Here is a 23,954-nt window from a genome sequence, read left to right as displayed (position 1 = left end):
GCTGTTAAACTTAACATGAGCTTATTCAGGGTTCATTTCTTTTGATGCGTAAGACATGGGGTTCCATGTTTTATTTGATTTCTTGTAGCGTATAGAACTACAGCATATTTTGTAGTAAACAAGGTATAAAAGACACATACGTGATGCAAGCTTTGTTTGTAGTATTTATCTAAATATTTCATTTTAAGCTGTAAGCCTCTGAAAGTATTTTTCCTTGATGTGCAAAATTTTTTGTTTTCTGAATGTGTAGACAATCTATGGAAGGGTAGGTATATGCGAGCTACAAACTCCACACATGAATGTAAATAACAGGAGTCAAATGAAGGCTGCAAGCTTTAACTATGTCATCACCATCTGCATCCTCTCTGCATGCTGTGCTAGTGGCATTTTGAAGGGGGAGTTGCAGGAGGATTTAAGTCCAATTTTCCTGGCAGGGGGGCATTGATGAGTTTGCAGAAGGAAACATTAACATTCTTGGACATACAGGAGTCCAAGGACACTCTCACCCTGGCTGTCAAGTTGAAATGTGAAAGCCATTTTGGAGATCAAGACTGCACATGACAGGAGATTCTGTGGGAATATGTCATTCTATATCTTCCGACTTACAGATGATTGGCTGATGGTTTGGTGAAACAGGTGTACAGTATGTTAATTAACCCCTCTCAGGAACAGCTTTTGAAAATGCCATTGACATTGTATATACCAAGGTTTCTAGTAGGAGTGAGAGTGTTAATGGAGGACTACAATGATGGGTCTGTTCTGGGTGCCTGGTTGGTGGTTGTATGAGATTTTGTGATATTCTCCGGTCTCCAGTCTTGGGCAGTTCTTCTGTTTTATGGTTGTGTTTCTATGTGGAAAAGGGGTGGAAATGCACCTTAGCAAACAGCAAAACAATTTTGAGATGTCTGTGATGGAAATTATGCTGACATAATAAAAGCCAAAGTTTTTTTTTCTTCATTTATATACAACACCTCTCAACCATGCTATGGCTACCAAAGTAGATTTTAATTCAGTATATGGTTATCATAAAGCAGTATTTAGTTCTTGGGTGTGATATGACAGGTATATAAGATATGGTATCATTCAGTATTTTTCTTTGTATCACTTTGCAGTAAGAATTAGGTAAATGTTCATCATACTAGATTTATTGTCCAGTAGCATTAGAACTTTTCCAGTTTATGATAGCTCAAGTAGAAGATGTCAGCAATTTTGGTGCTGAGTAACATACCGTATGTAGCACATACATTTTGGTTCTATTTCCCAAAGTGGGGTACCCATGGGTAATTAATTGGCTATGGCAACCTGGTATTGAATGGAATAACTTCGATGCGTGCCATTTGAAACCCCAGCTATCCACAGATGAGCACCCAACATTGAAGAATAAAGTGTACTACTTGAAGGTACTGGTATAATGTTTGTGGCATAATATATCATCTCCATATGATCAGTAGTGTACGTGGTGTTGAAAATGTTTGAAAGACGCAGAAGATGAAAATGATTTTGAATGGTAGAAGGCTGTAAGAAGTTATTTGTATTCATGTCCTTGGTCTCAGACATCACTACCACCCTGTTACCACCACCATCTTGTTGCCATGGCGAACAACAACTGCAGCAATGAGATTATCACTGTCATCATCACCACCATGGTAGATTCTAACAAATTTACTTTAAGTCTTTAGATTGTCAATACACGCTGCAAAGTTAATGTTCAATGGAATGATTGAATGGATTTTTCGTTGCCAAGGTAACCGATTGTTGAGCAGGAAGATACCAACCTATGATGAGAACCAACCGTGATCACAGTTTGCTATACGTTGGGTTATCATGAATGACTTACAGACCTCATATATCTTGTAAGCTGTGTGCATAACTTCTAAGATTATGTGCCAAACTTAATAGCCAAAGAAGAGCCATTTTATACCATTGCTAGAAACATACAGCAGCATCATGAATTCATCTGATGTGAGAGGGTTTGTTGTTGGCTTATAATTTTCTGTAAAGTTCACATTTATTTTGTGAAAACAGGGCATTGAATGATATCATGGTTGATATAGAAAAAAAATGTTGAAAAAATGTTGAAATCCTAGAATATCATCTCCATAATATAATAAATAGTGCTATTCATTTTGTATATGAAATATATGAAGCTAACTTCCATTTGTGCACATGTCCTTTTGGTGCTACTGGCTGATAGTTTATTTTAGATTCATACAAAGTTGTAGCTTGTGCTATTTATGTTCATGATGTGTGGGCATGAGTATGCAATGATGATGTTTGTAGTTTGTATATAAATACTATGGTGATTCTGATACTAGTTATGATTACAAAAACCGTCATCATCATCACCATCACCATTATCAAATCAACTATGTCAATAATGAATTCAATCGATGGAAAGAGTGGTATTTTTTTTTTTTTGGGGGGGGGGTGGGGGGTGGAAGGGCACGAGTATGTCATCTGTACAGCCAACTCACAGGTAGGACTTTGTAAGGTCAACCAGATGTCATGCCACCATTTTTTTTCCCACTGTGATTTCCAAAGTTTCAGTCTCACCATAGAGCTAAAATGGTCTCACAGATGTGTCATTCCAGGTAGTCAACACTGTCTGATCTTTTCCAAATTAATTTAACTATTTTTAGCTGCAGGAATGATTTGATCAAACTGGTCATCATTGACTTTGCAGATTGGAAATAATGACTGGGTTTGGGGGAATCTTTTCCTTTTTTCATCCTTGTTATACAACCATGTAAGGAATGTGTGAGACAGACTAATAAGCTGGAGTTTGTGTGTTTGTGTCTGCGAACATTTTTTTTTCTTGTTTCCCTTTGCATGCATGTTTTCCATGGATAATCTTTACATTTATGTCAAGCACATCAATATCAAGTGTCATGCATTCATCTCATTGAACAACTTTACTTATTTGGACTTTCATATGAATAGTCAGTACATTTAAATTTCTTATGGTATGTTATATATATGGCTCTAAATTATTAGAGTGGCTAGAGTTAAAGGACAAGTTCACCTTCATAAACATGTGGGTGGAGTGAATGCAGCAATATTAGTAGAACACATCAGTGAGAGTTTGAGAAAAATCGGACATTCGATTTAAAAGTTATGAATTTTTAAAGTTTCTGCTCAGTCAAGGCTGGATGAGAAGACTACTATAGCTTGTGACGTCACATATGTACAACGATATAAAGAAAGAATAAAGAAAATTCAACATATTTTCACTTTTCTAGCATAACAAAAGAATGTTTGGCTTCTCTCTTTCAGAAGGCGGGGGAATAATATTACCCTTAACATAAGTCAGTAGCAAGTCGAAGAAATGTGTACTTTATTCAAAAAGTGAAGTTTGTGAAATTCTCTTTTTATTTTCTTTATATCGTTGTATGCATATGACATCATACACTGTAGTAGTCTTCTCATCCAGCAGTGACTGCGTAGTTACTTTAAAAATTCATAACTTTTGAACGGATTGTCTGATTTTCCCCAAACTTTCACTGATGTGTTCTACTAATATAGTTGCCTTCACTCAATCCACATGTATATGAAGGTGGACTTGTCCTTTAAGTGATAGTTTCATGCACCCACTGGTAAAATGGAACTGAAACCTTCCTTTCCAGTTATTATAATCTCTGAAAGGCTGATCACATATTATGCTTTGCTTTTCCTTGAAAACATAAAAACATGTTAATTACCAGAGACTGGTATGAGTATGCACAACTTAAACTTCACCGTGACATTGCATTTTAATCTAAGTTTTTCTACTTTCTAATCCTTACATTTATGACTGTCGATAATGTTCTGTTTCCAGATTTAGTTCATTCTCATACAGTCGTATGATACACCTCAGTCTCTGCTATCAGCGTGATCCCAACTAGTCCAAGGAACGCACACTCTTAACTCATAGAATGTTGGCAGATTATGCCTCTCATACAACCTCCATGTCGTACTTATTCCTTTTTGCATCTCAAGTGAAATTATTGTTGTCCTGTGATTAGGTGTACTGTAGCTAAGAGCCAGTAGAACATTCCTTGCTATTATTCATGTGGAATAGCATGGCAGATGGTGTTATGATTTATGTGGAAATCAATACAAAGCTACCTAACGATTGTTTATTATACAGAAAAGTACAGATATTTGGTTTAGCGCAGAATGTCACATAATGGTTTTCTTCTTGTTTCTGTTTGTTCTTTCACAGATGAACACATCTCAGGCACATCCTTTTTCTTTTTAAAGGTGAGTTGTCAGCTTAGCCTCCCAAGGTGGGTAATATTGTGAAAACACTTGCTTATCGAAATTGGGGTGGTTGTAAATACTGGTAATCAATATTACGACATCACAAAGGAATTAACAATGCTCCCAATAGTTTCCCTGTAAACTGTTTCCCTTTAACTAGGCTGTGAATTTGAGCATTCTCTCCCTGTAAAGAGGGGCCTGCCTGATCTGACAATGAGCCTTTTGTCGCTGCGGTCTCACCCAAGACTGAGAGATACCCGAACCACAAGCTTACCCTCAAACCTCTGTGGTTCACCAAGTGACATATTACACCTCACATTCAGCACGCCCCATCCCCACATGTGATGCAATGTTATCTATGTGCATGTGTGTATATACCGGTATACATATATATATATATATTTGTATACATATATGTGCTTTGATGTACACAGATGACATATCACTTGAGATAGTGAGGTGTGCTGAAAGTGAGCTGTAATATTAAAAAAAAAAAATGTGTATATTAGAGTATACCGAGGCTTGACACTAACTTTTTCTTTTGGTGGCCCGACAATGAAATTGGGCCACCAAAACATATTTTTTCTCAAAAAATAGTTTCCCGATGTCTATTTCTGGTGGCATTGGGCCACTGGGCCACTTCTAATGATGATCCTTGTATATACACTCACGTACACCCACACAAGGCTCTTTGGTGTTGGTGTACGTACACACATGTACACCCAAACAAGGCTCTTTGGTGTTGGTGTACATGCACACACACCCGCACAGGGCTCTTTGGTGTTGGTGTACATACACACATGTACACCCACACAAGGCTCTTTGGTGTTGGTGTACATACACACACATACGTATACCCACACAAGGCTCTCTGGTGTTGGACTAGGACATGTCAAAGTTGAGATGAAATCGTCCCCAGGTTTAGCAGTGGCTGTTGAAGCTGTGAGCCTGCTTCTGTTCCAGCTGCCTCCAGAGCTGCCTAAGTTGAGAGCCAGACTCCTCCAAACATTGACAAATGATTCATTATGCACTCATCGAGGTTTGAGTCCTTGGAAAACTAAAAGTCCTACAGAGAGAAGACCAAGGGAGATCTCAAGGGAAGAATGGAATCAGGAGCTGAGGAGATGGCTGAAAATCACATCCTCTTCATCAATGATTAACCCCTTGCTGTCCTCATCGCCAATCTTCTCCGCTCACCAATCCTCACTCCAATCGTTTGGAGAACTTGAACGTGTCCAGAGAATCATGGGATAATGTTGGCTATTATTGTGTAGTTGGACTGTGTGGTTAGCTCTGGATCTTGTCATCTTTGGTTAATTCAACACATTTTAACATCTTGGCAAATGCTTTTTGCACTGATAGAAGAATATGGTTAGAGAGTGCGCTCCAAAATAATAGAGGGGATGTAATGAATTGATGGTAATCAAGTGTGCATGAAATGGGTATAAGAGACAGAACATAACAGATGGAGTGGTGATAAAGAATGATTTGAAGCTACAGAGCTTGATATTAAAATGGTGAAAGAAATCTTCTGCTTGGAGATATGACTTAAGATAAGTCAGGTCTGTGCTGGACATTGGAAGAAAAAGAATAAAAACGTTTTCATGTGTTCAAGTTTGGCATTTCCATGTATAGCAATACATTGTATGAGAAAGGGCATTAGAAATGTATACATTTTGGATAAGTGAGGGGAGAGAGAGAAGAGTGCGGGATGGAGGGATGGAGGGAGGGAAGATAGAGAAGGAGAGAGAGAAGGGGAAGAAGGAGGAGGGAGGAGGAGAGGAAGAAGAGAGAGGGAGGAGAGGAGAGGGAGGTTGAGTGTAGAGGCTGTGAAATCCAGCAGTGAGTTTCACTGTCCTACGCACTCTGTGACCCGATGAGGACAAGCTGGCTGCAGCCAACCAGTGTCCTCAACTCCCTGCTAAACGCTTACCAGCCAGTCACACGTCCTTTACACAGGGAATGCGCATTTCCGAGGCGCTGCGACTAATTAGGAGGGGAAATGGAGTATTTGGACAAGAGGAGGGGGGGGGGGATGGGGGGATCGGGGGGGGGTGACGGAGGAGAGGAAACTGCCCAATGCAGAATGAGGAGGGAAGTCCGATGCATCATCAATTAATACCCATGTCTGATGTCTAATTGTTATCTGACATGTGTAGTAATGATTGAGTGAGAAGAGTTTGATTGGAGTGGTTGTTGAGCGGCTCCGCCGACCTGTTTGGGAGGGGGGGGGGGTGGAGAGCCGAGGCAGGATGCTTGGTGTTAGGACTGAATATTCGGTTGCTGGAGCATTCAAGCATTTATGTTGGAAAGTGCATGGCTATGTGGTTGAGCTGTGGAAATGTTAATTAAGGCACAGTGACGCAAGACTGCCCCTTCGATGCCGTGTTAGGAGAAATCTGGTGTTTGTTCTTAGACTGGATTAACTCATCTTCAGTCAAGTGTAGCGAGGTGGACTGTAGTAGCAGATGAAAATCTCTCCTGCCGTAAGAAGGAGGAGGAGGAGTATTAGATCGAGGTACAGGTTGGGAGAGATGACGTGTAGAGATCCCCTGAATTGTAATGGCTCTTATCAGACAGACAAAATACTTTACCTGTCACTCGCAGTAGTTGTATCAGCGCCACGTAGCAGAAGATTTTGCTCAAGTTCGTTAGCGAAATTATCGTCGCTTGGCCTCAGTCGGGGGCATTAGGATGACGAGTCCCGAGAGGGAGGGGGGAAAAGATTTGATGGGGGGGGGGGGGGGGAAGAAAACAGAAAGAAAATACTGGAGTGGCAGCACACTGCAAATTGGTCATATACGTGATGCTATTGATTTTTCAGATTTACTGAAAGTTATTGATTTTCCAGTTAATTAGAGGAACGTGGAAATGAAATTCTGCCCTGGCCATTCCTTTCAATGGCCAGGCCATCCTGGAGTGACATTCTCCCCTCTCTGAGACCAGTCCACATTCCTCTCTCCCCCTTCTCCCTCTCCTCCTCCTCCTCCTTCCTCTGCACTCCTTGAGTGAGCTCACTTCCTGTTCCTAACAGCTCATACATTCTCCCCAGTGTGACATCAAGACTTTAGCTGTTTACACCGGCCACCGTGCCTGCCTCTTATTGAAAATAAAAATCCACATGCCGAGAAGAATGAGCCACGGAGAGGTGAGGAAGAGTGCGGGAGAGTGAGGGAGTTAATGAGTGTAGCTAGGTCCAAGGGAGATAGCATGTGGAGTAGCTTGCAGACAAATAGTCCAGGCAAGTAGATTATTGACAGATACCCAGTTTCTTGCCTTTTGCTAGGGAAAATCTTTATTTTTCCCCCCAACTTCTCTACAGCGCTCAGCCCCGTTGCCTTTTCTTAACATAATTCTAAGAGTTGTGGGGAAAACAAGCACAAGCTGACTGGTGGTAGGAAAGCGACCATGAAGCTGTCTCTTTGTTCGTTTGCTGGGGGAGTTATTAGCAGCCAATCAATACTTGGCTCTGCCCACAAGATGAGTTTCACCTGTCCTGATTTTCCTTCTCCCCCTCCTCCCGTCTCCTATCTTCCTTCGGCTTCTCCAGGTCTTACTCTCACAGTCCCTTCCTCTCCCTGACATCTTCTTCAAACTAATTAGTCGGAAGGGTAAGTTGGGGTAGACGGAGAAAGATGGAGAAATGAAGAGAGAGATGGAGAGAGTAGGGGCAGGGAGGGGGGAGAGGGGCAGACAGATTCACGCACAGAGATAGAAGTAGACATGAACTTGGAGATATGGAGATGGATTCAGAGAGATGGGGAGGGGTGGGGGGAGGGTAAGAGAGAGAGAGAGGAGGAATGAAGATGAGGCAGAGGAGAGAAAACTGTATCCACAGACCTAGTTAGATTCACCTGTTCTCTCTCTTTTTACCCGCCTCTCATGGCATCCCCTCCTCTGTTGTCCACCCTTGGCTGAACTGAACAGCAACCTTCAGATAGGCTTTCTTGCTTTCTTCATCAACCTCCTTTCCTGGTAATGCTGATTAGCCTTTTCATCCCTGTGTTTGTATTCAGCACTTTGTCGAGGCTTTTCCCTTACATTTTTCTGCGCCTAATCACCTTGAGAATTGTGCTTTTAGATTTATGAATGTATTTATTTGGGTGCTGTGATGCGGTAATGCAATTCTTATTCTGTTGTTGCTCTCTCAGTTTGCAATATTTCTTTAATAAACAGGAATGCATGCAAGTTACACTAAATCACTGTCCATATTTCTTTTGCAAATCCACTTGTGTTTTCAAAGCCGTAGATCAAGGAGCTGCTATATATTGTACAGGCATTGTTTGATCTTCCTCTGCAAAATTATCATGCTGTCAAAATTCTCAGAGCATTCATTCATCATAACCTCCAGTCTACATGACCTGCTTTTTGTTTAGTACTTGTACATCTTAATGGGAGGAAGGAGCTCATTTATGAAGATTCATGGTCATGCTTGCATTTGTTCTTTGTTGATGGTTGTAGGATTGAACAATGGAGTAAGAAATAGTTTAGTGCTTACTGTCAAACATCAATTACCAAACAGTGTCTAGAAAAAACTCTGAAATGATGCATTTGTTGCTTCTTTCAAGGTGATTACTTATCAGTTAGTGATTACACTGATGTGTGAAGGAATGCTTATTAATTTTGTAACAACTCTTTGGAGTAAAGATGCATGAGGCTTTAAACTTCTCACTTGAAAATGTCATTTTAGAGTGCTGCTTATTCCACACAAAATTATTTAATACCTCTGATTTTACGCGTTTAAAATCAACTGGCATTACTGCCATAGATAGCATAAGACAAGAATTCAAAAACTATCTTACCCCTTGTGCTTCCACAGAATAAGTCTCTCTCTCCATTTAATTCATCTCCTTCCCAAAACTATTGAAATATAGAGTAATGAACGGGGGATGACAGAGAAGAAGTATAGAGTCGGAAGGAAAAAATCAAAATAAGAGAGATGAGAATGGGAAGGAAAGTGAAAAAAAAAAAGAATTATACAGAAGGTGACTTAAGTGTGAAAGAAATAGAGGGAAAGATTGAAAAGAAATCAAAACTGGGAGATGAAATTTGAAAATGAAGAGTAATCAGAAGATGGCAAAACGACCTAAAATATAAATCAGTCAACCCGTTGAGGACAAGTCCCGAGTATACTTGGGCACGTGTCTATGGGAAATGCGTGTTGTAGCAAAATCAGCCCATCCCTAATGGGTTATGAGAGGAAAAATATCAAAAGAAGAGAGATGGAGGAGAAGAATCAGAAAAAGAGAGAAACAAGGAAAAAATGGAGAAACTATGAGAAGATAGGAATTTGAACAAATCAAGAAGAGAGATGGAGAGAGGGGAGTGACCAAGAACAGAATGGAAGAATGAAAAGAGGAAGGAGAGGCGTGAAGAGATGGGAATATGTGAGAAGATTGTAGGAAGACTAAAGGAGATAGTAAGAGAAGAAGAGGATGGAAAGAAGGATTGGAGAGAGAGAATGAAGGGACTGATGAGAGGAGAAAAAGGCAGAATGAAGTGAGAGAAGATCTTGATGGTGGATTTACATAACCATCAGGCCGCTAGGCGTAATGATGCTGCTCAGTTCCTCTCTGGCTCCCTGTATGACAAGTAGCTGAGGAAAGGGGGGGGGGGGGTCGTCTTAGGCTCCCCCAGCTATGGGGGTACTCTGTCTGAAAAACGATATGTTTGCCTTCACCTTGCCTATCTCCCAGCATCCATATTGCATGGGGTGAACCATTGTTTTACTCCAGCCGGAGGTTTGCCGAGGAGAAATCTCTGGCCGGGGGTCGTGAATTACGTCCTCTCCCTGGGATCTCTTGTGCCCTACTCATCGTACGTTCATCACCTCGCATCCTCATTACCAATATGAAACTAATACTGCTGCAATCTTAAGATCCCCCCCCCCTCCGCATCAGGAAACTATATGACGCAATGAAACCTTCTTTTTTTTCTAACTGTTGCAAGGTTTGCTCTCCATTGCCTCACAAAAAAAAAAGAAAACCTGAGCGAGCTGCTCCAAGAGAAAGTAATTCATTGATTTATTCATAATAATGCAATTTTCTCGCATCTGCGTTGGAGCAGCTAATTCCTCGGGAGAGGGTAATATGAGATAGAGTGTCAATGTGATATGATGAATGCGCTGCTTCACATAATGTGATTAATCCCAGTTTTCCCCCATGCACACTGAGATAAAATAGATTATTCTTCTTTTTTTCCCTTTCCTCTACCTTTCCTGTCTTTCTCTATTCTCTGTTTCTCCCGAGTACACAATTGACAAAAATCTTTTCAGCATTCCCCCATGAAACAAGCTCATCTTCACACTTGAGTACATTCATATTAGGACTTCTTTCATAGCAGATTCATGCATCTTGTCTTTGGTTCAGGATTCTAGTAACTTCTGGCTAAGACAGCATATAATTATGCTTTGATATGTGCATTTAAGTATTTAAGGAGCTTTCTAACAAGCTAAATAAATGAATGATTTCAGAATAAAGATAATGAAAATCTCTATTATCTATCTCTATATCTATATATTAATATAGCATATATGTGTACATATTATGCACAAAATGCACATTTATACAAAAATATTACTGGAAATATGTGAGCCTTTGTGAGATTTACGGATACTTCTACTTGGATATTTGCTAAAGACATGCTCCTGATCAATTGTTAGTAGATATTGAATATTATTATGTTGATAAGCTGATGTCCAGCATTACAAACTGCTGTCAACCATTTTAAGGGGCACAATATCACTTCTGTTTGTGAGCTATGTTGTTTGTTTGTTTCTTTTTTTTTGGGGGGGGGGTGGGGATTCAAGATGACCATTCAAATGGACATGATCATGTTACAAAGTTGTGCAAAGCTGTCATTTTTACAGTTACGTGGTAATTTTAGTGTTTGTAGATATAGTGATGAGGACTTGTACTATTTAGTTAGATCTTGACTTGATAATAAATGAGTTGATAGCCTTGTAAACAGAACACCAAACCATCTGCTAAAGCACCCTTTATGTAACACCATGCACTTGCACCCAAATCAAAATGGCACCCAGTCAAACATAAACATAAATACCCTTGTCAACAATGATTTTCGCTAACTTAAATCTGGCTATTAACAGGTTCACTGTGAATATATTGTAGAATACATTTTAGTATTTTAACACCCAAGGTCCAAGTCGATTGTCCAGTTCTTTTTACCATATTTTTGTTTGTTTGTTAGACACAATGTTATTCATCACAGCTGCATCTGTAGATATCAATGCACGGTGACTTGATCTTCCTTCAATTTCAGTCTTTGTCAGTCTTTTGAAGAAATTTATGGAAAGATTTGATATATAATATCAAATATTGACTTTCCACTTGGATTTTTCTCACTCCTTGTAAATTTCTACCTGTGTATCAATCATTGAATAAGATGTGTGAGTGGAAATTTTCTCTCAGACTAGATTTCAATGAACTAAAGTTATTTTAAAACCAATGATGTGTATGTCGTAGAAATCATAAAAGTCTACCAACTCTTTTTCCACAGATTTCCTTGGGCATATGCCACAAATTTCATTTTGCCACATGATTTACAACACTTGAGATGAGATGGGTGATTCCGAACGTGTTAATATTTGATATGTTTTGTAGCTTAATGCAAAGGCGTGAGTAGGCTTGTAGTAGAAAGAAAGAAGAAATTAACGGAAAGTGAAAGTTGTGAAGTATTCATGCAGAAAAGGCAAATTTGAGCAAAATGTGCATGTAAATGAAACAAGCAAGTCAAAGTCTATACTAGTACTCTTCGAAGAAGAAGTTTGCTGCATTCTTGTAATGGGCAGTAGTTGAGAAGTCTAGGTGTAAAGTCAGATGATGCGTGTGCGTCACAGACACAGTCATCCTATAAGGGAATCAGAATGTTAATCTATCAAATGTGATTAGATAAAGAAGTCACCTAGAAATTAGGGAGATAACAGACAGAGATGCCAACACTTCCACCGAGGGCTCTTGTTTAAAAAAATCACTTCCAATGCATCAAGCTGAACTCTTTTCCCATTATTAATTAGGATTGCATTGCATCCACTGAATTTCCTTCTCTCTCTTTCTTCATTTTCTTTTGCCTCTTGATCAGGGAGAAAGTGCCACGGTGCAGCCTGGTGGATTATTAATAGGGCCCCACTTTTTGATGAGAAAATAGAAAATTAAGGGCCAACAATTGAATCAACCCCCTGTTATCACCCTTGCAATATTATATGCCTTTCAAACAATATACCACTCTAACACAGTGAGAAGTTTATGCATGGAAAAGGGAAAGAGGAAGACAGTGTGAGAAAGAAGGAGAGAGAAAGAGAGGGAGAGAGAAATATACTTCAGCAAACAAACAGAACGATGCTCTGTTCATTTAGTTTTCTTTGGTGCTATTGATTTTTGGTGAAGTGTCTGGCGGGAATGTGAAATGTTCGTCCTCCAATTAACAAGTTTTGAAGCCATCTTCCTTGAAAGCGGGCGGATGATTACAGGTCTGACTGTTATCTATTTATCTCCACAGCACATCGACCCCAATCAATACCCCAGAACTGGCCCCGGCTAATTGTTCCGCCCAAGATTCGATGGGAAAGTTTGGCATTGTTTCGGAGCCAAGGAGCTACGCCCCATTGTTGCACCCCTTTTGTTTTCCTTGCCCCCATCTCCATCTCTCAGGGCCCATTGTCTCTCCAGAAAAACCCTCCAAATTACTTTTTAAGGCTCTGCAGTCATACATAATGGATGAGTGCCTCTTAGGCAGGCTGTAATTCAGTGCATGCATGTCCACTCATCATTCTTTTCTCTGATAATATCTCCTCATTGTGGGATGCCTTTCCGTCTTTGTTTTTGCACAGCCATCCCTCCTGCGCAAAGACTTAGGTAAGGCTTCAGTGGTCTTAAGTTTGTGAAAAGCTGTCTTTTTAAGCTAACCTGATACGGCTTGGAGTGACAGGCTTTCTGCTTCATCGGATCTTTTCTGTTTTCCGATCGTCTGCTTGGCACCAGCAAAACTCAGGTAGAATTAGTTTCTGTTTCTGTGAGTGTTTCCTCGGAAGGACATGGATGAATCATGCCGTCTACATGGATGATTGTAATGAGACTTTGTCTCTGTAGTTTGTAATGTATTTACATTTCGTTGTTTTTCTTTCAGTCATTTGTTGTTTCAAAAGTAACATTTTGTGTGAATCAAATGTAGTAAAATGATCAGTCACTGGTAGTCAGAAAAAGGGGTGCAGATTTCTGTGAAAATGCAAACATCAGTATGAGATATTGTCTGTTTATATGCCTTAAGTTGTGCCAGATTATGAGATATACTTGAACCTGGATGGGTTTTGATTGTTTCCCTTTGTTTTCTATTTCCAATTGACATGAGCAAGAAATGGTTTTGTGGCAGAGAAGTTGAAGTGATATCTCGTTGTAATGTAAGACTCAAATATGTTTTACTATATGAAGAGCTGATGATATTGTAAGAGAATGATATGTGGCTGTAGGATGCGCTGTGGGATGTCTGCTGACTATGTGTACGGTGATGACTTCTGTTCCTACTAACCCATTCTGTTCGTGACAGCACAGGGAGGATTGCCCACCCCCATACTTTGGCAACTATTCTGTTGCTAGGCAATGGGGTGGCATGCCACTGAGAGGTGGCATCTTCCAGGACAGGACCTGGTGGTGATGCTATCTTTTGGACCTCCGATAAATCCTGGGAATGCCTGACTTCCAATTGAATTATTTGTGATGAGAACTACGCATCTGTTTATTCTCCTTTTGCTGGGGCCAATTACTCCCGAAAATAGCTGCTCCAAACAATTAACGGACCTTGTTTCTTTCACCGGTTGCAGTGGGGGGCACCGGCGCCCTCCTGAGGGGAAAATGTAACCGAGTTAGTGGTTCCCGTCCAACTCCTTGTTTGCCAAGAGATAGGTAAAAAAATAGCTGGCCCGGGATTACAGAAATTCCGCTAAATTGCATTAACTCTCAAAGATGAGGTATAAATGAAGAAGTGATGAGAAGAAGCTTGGTCTTACATCGGCCGTCTGCTGATTGGATGATTCGAACCCAAACAACCTGCTTTGATTTTGCTTTCAGTTTATTTGCAGCAAGAGGAGTAGAAGGAAATGGAAAGAGAGAGAGAGAGAGTAGGTCAGAGTAGGAGGAAACAGTGCAATGACAAAAAAATTGGTAATCATTTTGCCCTGTTCAGTTACTTCTTTTGACTTAGGGTGAGAAATTCAGGGTGGTCAAATTTCACTTTTTCACGTTTTTTCCCTTTCTTTTCTCGCTGACACAAATGGGAAAATGAGGTGCTTGATGGGAATGAAATCAACACCGATGGAGTTAGGAAATGAAACGGGGTGCTCACTGAGGTTCACCATATTAAAGAGGCATTAATGAAAAATCCATCTCGCGAGTGAGGAACGCAATAAACTCGGGCTGGTGGAGTCCTGTTGGATCAAGTACATTCCATTACAAACAACGCTGTCCTTGTTAAAAGTCGGGGTCTGTTCAGGGAACGCATACCGCAGAAGATTAGGAACATGCACTTGGAAGAAGGATGCTGATGAAATTACGTATTGGGTGCTATGATCAAAACATCACCTCTCACATAACTTTGATTTCATATCTAACCTCACAGAAGTGTAATAACACTAACCGATGATGAGTTATCTGTAACCAGCATAGCAACTAGTGTTCACGCAGGCCAGGCCTGTTTATGCACGCATGTATCATGTTCTTTTGAATGCATTGGATATGTCTTGTGTGAAATGATCAATGCCTTTGATTGTTTTAAGTTTTCATGCCTGAAGGCATGCAAGGAAGAAAAACATTATGGATGAAAAAGTACATCTGTTCTCATGAATTCTTTAACTGGTGCTGTGGCAAAAGGTTAATTAGCTTACTGTCAGAGCTGGGTTGTGGGGAAGCCGCGTTCGTGACGATTGTCTAATTCAGGAAACGGCGACATGATGGCTTTCCTCCTTTTCCTCCACTTTTTCTTCCCACTTTTTTTTCTTCTTTCTGCCCAGATTTTGACTTTTCTTTTTTGGATCACACTCCTCCCTCGAAGGCCTTTTAATATCATCATCGTCACAAGCTGAGGAGATAGCCGTGGTGATGCCAACCCAGTCGGGGTAATAATACAGGATGCCCAGAGGCCTTGTTTGTGAAATAGTTTGCACGGGGTGCGTGAATGACAGATTTCTCCGCACTTGGCACTGTCACTCGTACCGTAGCCCCCAGTAACTAATTAATATTGAATTTGGATATCGGGGCGGATAGCAGTGGGTGTACTTTGCGGCAAGTTCAACCCAGGTGCTTAGCACCGGTCGCCCTGTACTTTTGTCTTTGCTGGGGCTATGCTGTTACTGATGTGATTATCACAACATCTTATCAAATTGCCTGTGCCCAGACAAGCCCACGAGTCGTCAGACTTCATTCTGGTCGCTTGCTGGCTCGCTGCAGTCCACTCACAAGCAGAGTACACAATGTTTCTTAGCCAAAATGGATCGCCCCATTTCTCCTCTTTTTCCCCCCTCCCTCTCTCCCTTCTTGCCTTGCACACGCAATCACAAATGCTACATTATGACGACTGTTATTTACTTAAGCGGCATAGCCCCAGTCTATTCAAATCTCTGGGCTTCCCGGCCCATGGGTTCCGGGGACCTTTCCCGAGCCCATCATCTCCTTGTCTAGTTCAAACACTCTTTCGCTTCGCTGCTCACTTGTCTTGTTATCAGCACAAGAGACCTCATCCCAACTTTCTGCCAGGAGAGCTGAGTGCAAAATGAGATAATTGGGTCATCTCGGAGTGAGGGAGATAAAGTCAGCGCTGAACTTTTAATTGAACTTTTCGGCGAAATGATCGCTTGTTGCAAAGACGGGAGATACAGCGGCGGTCAGTGCCAAGTATTATTGGACTGAATTAGACAACTCTTGTATCATAGAGGGCATCTCTGGTTTCTGGATCTTCAATGGAGTTAATCAACAATTCACTGTTGACATTTTAAGAATTTTGCATTAGGGACACGGGCGTGCCTACGTGTGCGCAAAGTGTGCGTATTTTTGTAGATACACAAGCAGGCTTTCTCTTCCCCCATATTATATCTCTGTGTTCGTCTCCTGCTCGTCCCCGATTGCACACACATTGCTCCCAAGACTTTCACACCAAAATCTGATTAATGAAGTGTTTGGGAGCCGATGCAGCCAGGAGAATGAAACGGGATAGTCAGAGTAATTTATTAACCCTGAAATCAATTTAATGAGTTTCCCCCTTGGCTTTGGCTCTGCCTTTATTCTCACTCTCAGTACCATTTGCTTAATTGCTTCGTTCTTGTCGGCTTTTTGTTTTACCTCCTGCAAGTCTTACCTGATTGCTCTCCCTTCAGATGCTGTCTCTCTTCTTCATCCTCTCTCGAGTTGAATGTTTGGCCGCGCTCAAGGAAATACCTCGGTTGCAGAATATTCACTCTTTTTACTAATTACTGGAGTTGGCGCAAGGTGGAAGCCAAATAATCATGGCTGCAGAAGATTGCTTGAAGTCCTTCTGACCCATCCTTTGATGATGCAAGCCATGCTTGGAGAGAAATGTCCGTAGATGAGAGAAAATTTAGGAAACTCTATTTGATTACTCCAGATAATGAAGACGATGAATGCCACAGTTATCCGAACAGACTCAAGTGCTCTAGGGCCCCCTGGCCATTTCTTATCAGAGGTATTACGGAGTGAGGTTGGACCGCTGTAAAAATACATTGGTTTTATTGGGCCATGATGGTTGCAAACTGGCTGTAAAAAGTAGAGATTGGACACAGAATCATGACATATAATTTTGTGAGGATCTATCACACTGATACGAGTACAATATTGTTTACAGGGAAGGAAAGCAGTCCTCCATTTTAGTTATAGTGTCCACACAGCTCTCATGTCTTATTGTCTTGTGTTGTCAAGTAATGCATTTATTTCTTTTAAATATCGAAATAAAATGAATCGCTATTCTTTGTTGTAAAAACCTTAGTTAATTTTGTCAAGGGAATCTTGAAAAAAATGTATTTGATGAGATCGTAAAGCACAATCTCAATCAGTTTGTAACAAATGTTTATTCAAGTGCATGATCATAGAAAGGAAACATATGTGATAAAATATGATTTATCTCAGTCACTTAGTCTCCATCCAGGCTTTGTCTAACATGCAATTTATGAGTGCTCCAAACCCACTAATCACCATCAGTCAACTATTGTAGAAATGATGTTTGCAGTGACAAATGTCTATTTCATAGTGATTACTATTATTTTTTTTTTTTGGTGATGGTGAGAGAGCTGCAAGGAAAGAATTTAGGAAGTAATGGACATTAGTAATGAATATCTATTGTTGGGTAAAGTGTCTTTGCTATGTCACTGAAAGTCACTGACTGAAACCAACACTCATATCAATTTTTGTGATAATTAAGCAAATATTAGTCTTAAGTTCTTTAGTGAATGCAGATATTCAAACTCTTTGCAACTTTTCATGTAATGCTTACCCCTACTTCATTTCATTTCATTTATTTTCACTTACTAAAACATGCATACATCAAAATGTGACAATGGTATGACAAGTATAACATGACAATGTGACAAACAAACAAACAAAGCAAACAACCAAAGATATCAAGTGAAGGGGTTTGTGAGAAGGCAATGGGCCTTATTTAAAACTAACCCCCGAAAAGTAAATACAGCGTCAGGTCTCTTCTTTCTATAATACATACACTCACACATACACACGCATGCATACACTGACAAAAAACATACACCAGCACATTAACAATACACAAGATGCCATTTTCACAAGCACACCCCTAACATGCTAATCTCTTAAAAATTCTGAAAATGATATTGGTAACTTCCAGCATACCTTTCAAGTAAAATACGCTTGAAAGCTTTCTTAAAACTTGTCACGGTTTTCTTACATTTCACATCAGAGTGGATAGAATTCCAGATTTGAGGGCCTTGAAAAAAATATTGACTTTTTGTAGGAGGATGTTCGAATCTGAGGTAAGTAAAAATTTCTACAATTTCTTGTGCCATAATTATGATTATCTTTGTTTAGTTTTGAAATAACCAAGTAATGATACAGGTAAAATACCATTATAACATAAGAACATATATACTGCACTCTGTAATAAATATATATCATACACAGTTGAAATAGACAGAGTAGAAAATATTGGCAACTTCTTCAGTTATTACTACTGTTACCATTACTTCTGCCTCGACTTCTGCCTCGACTACTACTACTACTACTGCTGCTGCTACTACTGCTGCTGCTACTACTACTACTGCTTCTGCTACTACTACTACTACTACTGCTGCTGCTACTACTACTATTACTGCTACTACGTTTAATCAGTTACTATTGCTGATAATTTGCTGCTACAAACTTGTGTAATCATAACATCTTACCCCTTCAACTTTTGCTTGACTATGACCACACTATTATCACTTCCGTGATTCAACTTTTCTACATCAAGTTTAAATTCTCCAAGCGGACTGGTCCAAGCCTATTAGTCATAGGTGTGGGTCGTTTTGGCCAGTCCCATCGAGCATGTGAAGATTATATGAAGTATATGATTGGCATTTCTATTACACAAAACCTGCAGTACATTTGTAGCATTGTGAATAGTAGTGCCAAATCTACAATGGGCATAGCCAAGTGCAAAATTGTTGTTTTAACAGATCTAGAAAGGATTTCATTTCTTCCCTTTTTTTTTGTGGTCATACTTGACACATGCACTCATACATACCAAGATTTAAAAGTTTTGATCTAACAATAGATCCGATATGTCATCAGCCAGACATGTAGGAACACCTGTTCCTTCTTTCTCTTGGTGGAATACCATGGTGTCTAAAGTCATCAGCACTCGACTAGGATACTTTGTCTGACTCACTGCTCTCAACCAATCTCTCATCTTATAAGTTTGTTAAAGGGGAAATCTAGTCCAAATGTAAGATAGTCTAATAAAAAGAGTAAAATATTACAAGTTCAACGGTACAAAAATTTACTGAAATTGGATGAAAAATGAGGAAGTTATGACATTTTGAAGTTTTGCTAATTTCTGCAAAACAGTTCTTGTACAGTGGATATGAATATGCAAATGAGTGAGCTAACCACGTCATAACCTCACAATTATCCATCAATTGATCGTGTACAAAAAATGATGAAAATTCAATGTTTCTCTCATTGTAGTCTGAAACATGATGTTTTTCCTGGTTGAATAACTTCAGAATAGTGATCAATTAGATATATCAGGATTTGAGCCTGAGCATAATTAGGTTTAAATGAAAAACTGGAAATTTCAAAATGTTATGTTCAAACTATATTGCAAGTTGTGAGGGGATGACGTGCTCACTTTGCCATTTGTATATTCACATTGACCATTCAAGAACTGTTTCCTGGAAAATTAGTGAAACTTCAAAATGTCATAACTTCCTTATTTTTCACCTGATTTCAATCAAAATTTTACTGTTGAACATGTAATATTTTACTCTTTCTTATCAGACTAACTTATATTTGGACTGGATTTCCCCTTTAACTCTATGTGTACCACATGTGTGCCACATTATTCCAAGACCACAATGCATTAGCGTTATTGGAAAACTTTTGTTTTGTTTTGTTTTTTTTTTGAGCCATGTAACTTCTTATAGAGATATTCATGCTAGACATGCAAGAAGCAAAGTTAGAGAGAAAGTTCCAAGCTTTGTTGTGTTGTAAATTTAAGCCATGGTTAGTTTTGTTTTGTTTTGTGTTGTTTTGTGTAGTTTTGTTTTGTTAGTTTTTTGGTTTGTTTGTTTGTTTGTTTGTTTGTTTTGCAAATGGCCAGTAGCTATGATATTGTCTTTAGGTTTGGGTGGCATGGCTGTTGCAGACAAAACCACGACAGAAAAAAAAGAAATTATCAAAGAGACCTCCAATGGAACACCACTATTCAATCACCAGGCATCGCAAGTGTACATGTGTGAGGAATAGAATCTTTAGTGAAGCTTTTAATTTTACTTTGGCATTTGGTGATTAATTGATTGGTTTGGGCGGTATTGTGTGTTTGAGCAAAATATGCGAACTTGGCACGCCGTCAAGCGAGTCTGGTGTGCGAACGTGGCACATAAGGGGTTAATCTGAATCTGGAGCTTACACTAGAGAGAGTAAAGACTACCTGTTTTACTTTTGACGCCAAAGATCTGTTTTTCAGCATTTTTATGGATATAAAATAAAATCAGAGCTACAGTCACTTCCAAGAAATACTCTGACAAACTTACTGCGAAGAAAACTCTGAAATTGGGTACAGTTCATTTGTGGTTTGATGCTCAGTTTCTGACCTGAACTTGTGAGCATTTCTATCAAGTAGAAAGTTTTAAACTTCATAGAATTCCTTGAAATGTTTATGCTCTAGCTCAAAATAGGATATTAAGAATTAAAGAATTTCAGTTCTCAAAATTATGATGTTTCCACAAATTATGTTATGGCTTGCATTTATTATCTTCAGAGTTGGCATTTAACAGGGCAGTGTCCTCTAATCAAAGCCATGGCAAGCAAACTTTGCTTGCAAGTTTTGAAGTCTTTTACTAGCTTCTGTTATTAATGGTGTAACAATGCATTGTGTATGACAGTGATGACAATATGTTTTAACATTGGTAGTAGTAGTGGGGGGGGGGGAGGGGTTAGGGGGGATTGGTGGGTTGTCTGTTCGAGAAAGGGGTGTGTTGTAGCCCGAAATGATATCCCTTGAGGGAGGAAATCCGGATTCTTCTCACGAGTCAATAATGATGTAGGCCTACAGAATTGTTTAGTACCTTTTGATCTGCTCTGGCCAGAAAACATCTGCACCATTCAGTGAATATACAGGATATTCAAAGAGTACGAATGTTCTGAAATTTGAGCAGAAGTTTGACATTATTTTGCCCATTTCACAGAATGTTGTAATCTTTGATGGGGGAGTTTGTCCAGCTTGCCAAAGAGGCTGACTTCCAACCTTACTGCCAAACATCAGTCAAACTGCATTTCCAGAACCAGTTTGTTTTAATATGATATTGATTTTAATACCTCAGTACTGTACTTCATAGCTCTATATAATTTTATTATCTTGTTATGTATGTTATTTTTTTAGTTGTTTAGGGTATAAATATCTGCATGTGCTGTGGTATAGAAGGAACAGTGACTCTTATGCTACATTTACACCAAGTTCCTGCCGACCACTGCAATCACATTTCAAGCCACGATAGACAAAATGGGCTGGATGTGAGACACCACGGGGGATGGAATGGGCACACGTGACAGTCGTTGCTGTGAATGATGTGTCACATTTTTAAACCATCCAAAAAAAAATTGCCATGGCAGTCAAAGTGCTGATGAGAAACCTAGTAGGAGTAATAAAATGGGATGATCACAACAAAACGTGACAGCATGTAATACTGTATTTACAGTCCAATTTTTCATGAACTGGGACTTCCCGACAATTTCGTATGTGGTTAAAGGACAAGTTTACCTTCATGGACATGTGGGTTGAGTGAATGCAGCAATGTTAGTAGAACACATCAATGAGAGTTTGAGGAAAATTGGACAATCCGTTCAAAAGTTATGAGTTTTTGAAGTTTCTGCTCGCTCAAGGCTGGATGAGAAGACTACTGTAGCTTGTGATGTCACATGTGTACAACAATATAAAGAAAGAATAAAGAAAATTCAATATATTTTCACTTTTCTCGCATAACAAGAGAACACTTGACTTTTCCCTTTTGGAAGGCAGGGGGAATAATATTACCCTTAACATAATATGTCAGTAACAAGTCGAAGAAATGTGCACTTTATTAAAAAGAGAAGTTTTGTGAAATTCTCTTTTTATTTTCTTTATATTGTTGTACGCATACAACATCATACACTGAAGTAGTCTTCTCATTCAGCAGTGACTGCGCAGATACTTTAAAAATTCATAACTTGTGAACGGATCGTCCGATTTTCCCCAAACTTTCACTGATGTGTTCTACTAATATTGTTGCATTCACTCAATCCACATGTGTATGAAGGTAGACTTGTCCTTTATTTGCGATCGTGGAGTACAGTCCTGAATGGATAAGTGTAGGTGGGCACGCATCCATTTATGTCGAGATGAGAGTAAATAGTTTTGTTTGTTTTTAAATTTGCGAATAGCACCTGTTTCATGAAATTTGCAATAATAAAAGCCATGTTAAATATTTGGCGTATACAGTAGGCTGTAACAAAACTTGGAGGTGGTCCACAATGGGACGCAGTGGGAAATAGGTGTAGAGTAGACTGACCTGATGCTGTGAGAACTTCATCTGATAGCTACAGGCTGGAGTGAGGACTGGAGTAGAAAAGACTAGAATAGGGAGGGTGAAAAAGGAGAATATCCCACATACCCATGGTGCACTGCACATTTCGGGCATATGGGGCTGCTGGGAATATGGTGTAAACCTAGCATTATACTTTTAATCATTCAGTAAATTGGAATATCTGGAATAGATGTATGCCTAGTCATTGGAAGATATCTCCTAAAAAAAAATAAAAATAAAAATAAATCACCATTGTCCTGTGAGAGTAAGTGGCAAGTTTCAGATAATAATAGAAACACATGAGAAGGCTGTCATTACACCAACAATCATAGCACATAAGCTACAACACCTGTGGCCTCATATTCATACCCTTATCATTTGCATTAGGTAAAATTTGATTTTGATATCAGTGACTTTTTCTTTCAAACTGAAAAAGCTCTGTAGTGTTAGAAAATGTGAAGTGTAAGTACATTATCAACAATCTACTGTCTGCAGCTAGTTACAAATTGCTTATGTATTGGCCAGTGGCTGTAGTAATTTCATTAACAACAGTTGTATAAACACTTTATTGTTTTAAAGTTGTGTCAAAGAACCATCAGAAAATTCAAATGCTTAGAAAGGAGGACTATTGAATTACCAACACTGTAGGAAATGTATTTGTAGTGGATGAAACGATAACTGTTGACCAAAGGTGTCAAGAGGCCGAATACTGGACAGAAAAATGCAAAACCGCTCGAAAATTAAGATTTTGGTCGCCACTGACCCCCTGTTCAGACGTAAGTCAGTTTATACCAAAACTCAATAAAGAAACGATGTATAAAGAATAATCGTATGGCCGACAGACTGTTCAGACGCTAATCTTGACTCTTCTGGAAAACGTCATATAGATGTGCAATTTCCCACTGCGCATGCTGTTATGGTCATGTGTGACAGCTGTGGGGTCACCTTTCGTGCGCGCTCCCATTAAGCCCCGCCCAGTTATACCGTTCTATGGTCACCATACATTCAGACACACAATGGACACGATGGAATGCTGATTCGTTATCGAGTTCTAGTTCGAAATGATGCTCTGACCATCGTTTTGTTATACGTCGTTTCGTTATGCGTCGTTTCATTAGTCAGTGTTCAGATGTATAAATTCATCGTATAGCTATACCGTTTTGGTATAGATATACCGTTTTGGTATAGCTATACCGTTCTAGTATAAATATTTTGCGTCTGAACACCCTGTGAGTGTCATTATTTGGATTTACCGTGAAGCAGTGTTGTGATGAACTCATTCCCTGATCATAGGTATTGACCAAATGCCCAACATGAGGCTGAGTGCATGTTGAATTCAGAAAGTATTCTATCTGAATTGTTTTCACAAACATCCATCCTTCACCTAGAAAATTTTGCAAGAAGTGTG

General features: G+C 39.5%; 1 protein-coding gene across 5 annotated transcripts in view; it reads left to right on the top strand.

Moving 5' to 3' along the window:
- The window catches only part of LOC139743465 (zinc finger homeobox protein 3-like), a 242,178-nt gene that overhangs the window by 47,298 nt on the left and 170,926 nt on the right, over nucleotides 1-23,954 (top strand). For 4 of the 5 annotated variants that reach the window (XR_011711761.1, XM_071653946.1, XM_071653945.1 and 1 more), the window contains exon 2: nucleotides 4,202-4,239. The gene's annotated coding sequence lies outside the window, so the exon portion shown is untranslated. Of the gene's footprint in view, nucleotides 1-4,201; nucleotides 4,266-23,954 lie in introns of all 5 variants that reach the window. The other variant, XM_071653948.1, reaches the window with a different exon arrangement.

Source organism: Diadema antillarum, unplaced genomic scaffold, assembly GCF_040938485.1.
Source record: "Diadema antillarum isolate AM-2024a unplaced genomic scaffold, OU_Dant_1.0 seq00001083_RagTag, whole genome shotgun sequence".
In the NCBI taxonomy this organism is placed as follows: domain Eukaryota; kingdom Metazoa; phylum Echinodermata; class Echinoidea; order Diadematoida; family Diadematidae; genus Diadema; species Diadema antillarum.
Note: the sequence above shows the minus strand (reverse complement) of the source record. Positions and strands in the feature narration are given on the sequence as shown.